Consider the following 5,423-nt stretch of genomic DNA (forward strand, 5'->3'; position numbering starts at 1 on the left):
TGCTTATTATCAACCTGAAAAAAAGGAAAGGTAGGAGGTGGCCGATGGTTGAGTTTAGGAACTAGAAGTTTCCTTGAGATGGAAGAACTGGGCTTTGGGAAAACAGTGAGAGAACTAGAAGGTAATGGTCAGAAAGTAAGATTTTTAAGATTCCAGGAATGTAAGAGTACTAGACAACAGAGCTGAGATGCTCAAAAAATGACAGGCCAAGCTGAAGGATGGGTCACCCCAGATGACAGCAGGCATTGGGGTAAAGACAGACTGTGAACCAGATGTCAAAATCTCTAATAAATGAGAGGAAGACTGGGTGATAACAGTGAAGAGGGTAGGGAGCATGACAAGATGGCTGGCCTGAGCTTCAAAGATGGAGTAAAGTCCAAAAATGGGGGTATGTAATATATGGCCAGGGAACAGAAGATTCAGACCAGCTTGCGGATGCCAGTAACAAAGAGAGGGAACTAGGGGAACGTACACTTGGGACAGTTACCAAAGATGACAGGAATGTGAGCTATGGAATGAGCTGGTGGGTCCCAGCTGTCCTGGCACAGATTGTTTATGCTTCAGAAGGGATTCAATTCCACTGGAGGAAAAGGCAGCAGCCCTGCAGCAGTGCTTCTCGAAAACGCAGGCCTGGGATAAAGTTGCCAGATTTAGCAAATGAAAATACAGAATGTCCAGTTAAATTTCAGGTGGTACATGGGACACACTTATACTTAAAAAAAAAAAAAAAGGTTATATTAGGTGCATGAAGCAGCTTACTGATTTCTACAAAGCTTTGGCATCCTTTGGTCATTAATAACCTGCCAGTTGGTTAAGCTCTCACCTCTCCAATTTCCTTGTATAAGTCAGAGTAGGCTAACTGCTGTTAACTATTAGACCTTAAAACATGTAATGGTTGAACGGAAGTTTATTTTTTGCTAACTAAGCCAGTCACTAAGCTGGAGAGGCCCTTCTCCATGCAGTCATTTAGGGCTTTGGTGGATGAAGGTCCTGTCCTGGGTGTCATCTTCATTCCAGCCTGATGGAAAGGAAGAGCACGGAGGAGCACCTGTGGGAGGTTTCCATAGGCCAGGCCTGAGTGGTCCAGACACTTCTGCAGTCCATTGGCTGAACTCAGTCACACAGTCTTATGTAATGGCAAAGGGAGCCTGGGAAATGTAGTCGAGCAGTATGCACAGGAACAAGACAACAGGGAACTGAGTGAGCAATCTCTGCCACACCCCTTATGGGATCCATAGGTAGATCCCATAAGGGTCAACAGATCCTGGATCAATAACCTTTGCTTTAGAAGAACTCACACACACACACACACCATATCCTAATTGCTACAGAAAATGTGATTGAGAATTAAAAATCGCATTCATTCCTTTTGTTCTAGGTATCGTAGGTGGTGGTGGTTGTTTTTTTGATAGCCAAAGGCAGTACCCATCAAATAAATCTCATGAAAAGAAACAGGAAAAGTCCATTCTGTTGTTCCAAATTCTAGGTGCTGGCCCATCAAGTTGGTGTTTTATCTTTCCATTACAATGAAATTTACCACAAATCATTCCAAAACAAATGTTTCCCCTCAGTTCTTGCTTATGTAAATGTCGGTTGCCATGACAACAAAACCCCAGCCTGTCTTTGATCATATGGCAGAGCTCGCTAAGGAACAGGCAGCAACTAGCTGGCTCAGCCATAACCCTAATCCCACAGGCATGTCTAACAGGGGAAACGAGAAATGGGGGCAACTTTTTATCCAAAGAAAAAGTGAAAGTAGAGGAAGAACTTGACTCTAGTGGGAGAAAAGATGTGGCCAAAAAACTTAAATAAACCACTTCCTCTTGTTACGTTCTTTTTGGGGAATGGGACCTGGGTTTCTCCTTTTTCCTGTTCTATCGCAAGACTCCTAAAAGGATTTGGGCCCAAGAGTCGGGCCAATCCTCTCTGCTTCCAACCTACCTTGACATTAGGATGGGTCACGCCTTTCACCAGAATGCACGGAGAGAATGCACAAGGCCCTGCTCCTGTTAGCTGCCTCTTGGGTTGCTGCCTCTGAGGTCTGCATTATGAAAGACCTAAATAATACCAGGATGAGCAATACTTTGAATAGTGTTTAGGAATATTAAACTACTTTTGTTACAACTGGCATTTTTGGTAATGGGACTCAAGACTTTTTGAAAGTATGGTTAAAGCTAGAAATTAAACCTAAAATACAAGTGAATAATCTTCACTGTTTGAATATAGTTCCCTTCTAAGTGATCCAGTCACCTCCCCTTCTGTGAAAAAGGAAAAGGGACAAGGCCACAGGAAAGCACCCAAACCCTTGAGACTGGGCTTTGAAAAGCATCTTATGTTTCTGCAATGGAAGGACCTTTCTAAATGGGATTTACCTTGATCAATATTAAAATGAACCTACACGTGCCCGGGCCGGGTAGCTCAGTTGGTTAGAGTGTCACCCCGATAACCCAAGGTTGCAGGTCTGATCTCCAGTCAGGGCACATACAAGAATCAACCAATAAATGCATATATAAGTGGAACAACAAATTGATGTTTCTCTCTCTCTCTCTCTTTCCTCCTTCCCCTCTCTCTAAAATCAATCAATAAATAAAATAATAAAACAAACCTACACTCTTTTGAGCACACACAGGACCAGGGCTGGGGGGAGCAGCTGAGAGGTAACCAGCTAGGTCCCTATTCCCCAGTACTCAATCCTGCTGAGGAAAACATTGGTTCAGCAAATATGTATTGTCTGCTGCAAGCCAGGTTCTGTGCTGGGCTCTGGAAACATAATGAGCAAATCAGACATGGCTCTTGTCCTTTTGGAACAGATTTTATAGTCTGAGGAGGTGAAATGAAATCACCACAGAAATATAGAATTACATCCTGAGAGGAGCGCTGTGAAGGTGAATGATGTGATGATTATAAATGAGATTTGGGGCTTCGAGGAAGGCATCTTTGAGGGAGGGGCATTTAAATTGGAACCAAGAGGTAAGTAACAGTTATTGGAGAGAGGTAGGGGAGGGTGGAAGGTTCTTAGAATGGGGAAGAGCTTGCCCACCCGAGGGGATGAGAGGAAAGGCCGCCAGGAGCACAGAGATCTAGGTAGACTGAAGAAAGGCCATCACTGCCCTGCAGCCATCCTTTGGAATGCAGATTGTGATCAAGAGACTACTAGAAAGCTTTTTAAGCAAAGCAAGGGAGTTCCATGATCAAGTTTACCTCGTGGGAAGGTCCTCCTGGTCACCCTGTAATGAGCAGACTAGGGAAAGTGAGTAACCAGGAAGGTGGCTGTAGAGGTCCACAGGAGAGGCGATGGCTCCTTGAGGTGGTGGTGGTGAAGGTCTACAAATGTTGCAATAGGGAATATTTTGGAGGTGGAGCTGACAGGACATGGTGACAAACTGGCTGTGGCAGAAGAGGGATGTCTGTAAATGGGCTACCAATTTTAACATTAAGCACAATAATCAAAGCTAATGTTTACTGAGTGCCAGGTATAGTTGTGCAACAAACAGGGACATTCAGTTGTGGTGGCAAGAGGGGATGTAGTCCAAACCACACTCTTTTCTGCACTTTTCAAGCTATGAGCCTGGCAAGGGCTGTGTCCACACAGAGAAGGGGTGCCTTTTTTTACTGGTTACTCACAAAAAGGTGCAATCTGCTCACCAAGCTTTGTGTCTGGTGACCTTGACCGGAACACTTACTTTCAGAAAGCCACCAGGGGCCCCAGTAGGGGTGATGGATATGTTTTTTGTCCTGTTACTCCTACAATGCAAGATTCACAAGGGCAGAGTCTATTCCACAGGAACTACCACACTTAGTACTATAATCTGATCAAAACCGCTAGTCATTGAAGCACCCCAATAGCCAAGAAAATATGAAGTCAAACCCCTCTTTGGTGATAATGGATGAAAGAGTAGCTCCTTTCTGTGGCAGTTGAATTCATATGATGTTTTCTCAAAACAAATAATTACAAACTGATGAGTGAAGTTAAGATCGCTATCACCCCATTGTTGGTAATCTCTGGACACTGGCAAAAACAGCCAAGGCAGCTAAGACATTGTTAGAGCCCCCAGCTATAAAGGGCTCATGGGAACCCAGTCAGGCTGGAAGCCTAGGAGAGCAAAGCAGCACTGAGTTTGCACATGCACCTGCACAAAAGGCAGAGCGACTATAGGAAACTCAATCCTGCATTACACAGAACACTAGGGAAGCCCAGGCCTTTCTAACAAGCAGTGTTATTATACCCTTATATAGTACCAAATTCATTTTCACTCTCAGGATATACTTTCCCAGCATGAAGGAAAAAGGAGGAACCTGTCTGTGACCTCACCTCAGTGCTCCCCTTTCCTAGTTTCCTTGCTGGTACTCAGAATCTTGGAGAAGCCCATGCACCCCACCAGCTTGAAATGAGGCTAGAAACTCCATGAAGTTCTAAAGGGAACAGAGGGAGGCTTTGAACCAGTCCACCGCCACATATCTAATCACTCCTTCCCACTCCCAGAAAGCTAAAACGTCCATAATCTTCCCCCCATTTGAAGTGGGAAGTCAGAAAAGCTCTGCCCTAGCCAGTTTACTTTTGAACATTTAGTCAATATTTGAGTACCCGCTTTGCTAGCATTCAATGCAGATCTACAATCTAAGTAAATCAGGCCAACGACAGAAATACTGGAGGCACCCCCTTGACCAAAAGCAAGCCCGGCAGCTCATTTATTTCTGCTTGCTTTCATTCTATATCCCTAGAGCGAGGCGGGGAACCTTTTTTCTGTCAAGGGCCATTTGGATATTTACATCATTTGCAGGCCATACAAAATTATCAACTTAAAAATTAGCTATGAAAAAACCCCCTAGATTTATTGAATTTCAAGTCCCGCCTGCAGCTGCCTTGGCAGGGTCAGACCAAATGATTTCACGGGCTGTACGTGGCCTGTGATCCAGATGTTCCCCATCCCTGCCCTAGAGGATCCTCAGTTTTCTTTTTGAACCTCACTTATTTTTTTCTTAAATATTTTTATTGATTTTTAGAGAGAGGGAGATAAACATTGATCAGTTCCCTCCTGCTTGCCCCCTACTGGGGAACTGAGCCCACAACCAGGGCATGTGCCCAGACCAGAAATCAAACCAGCAACCTTATGGTGCATTGGAAGACACCCAACTGAGCCATACTGGCCAGGACTGAATCTCACTTGATAACTAGTTCTTTTATGCTCCCCCACCTTATTTCCCCATTTATTTTTCTTCAGGATATGTGTGGCAGCAAAGCTCCAAACTCTTACCCTCCTCCTGCCAAACTTAGAACTATTTTCATGTTTTCTTCTATGGAGGGGGCCTCTTCTCTCTTCATTTCTGTAAGAGGAACAGAACTTAATCTGAAGATCAGGGTCACAAAACATAAGAGCTGGTATGAGCACTCCAGGCTATGTAAAGGAACCCAACACTCAACA

The sequence above is a fragment of the Miniopterus schreibersii genome, assembly GCF_964146895.1.
Source record: "Miniopterus schreibersii genome assembly, chromosome: 16".
NCBI lineage: Eukaryota > Metazoa > Chordata > Mammalia > Chiroptera > Miniopteridae > Miniopterus > Miniopterus schreibersii.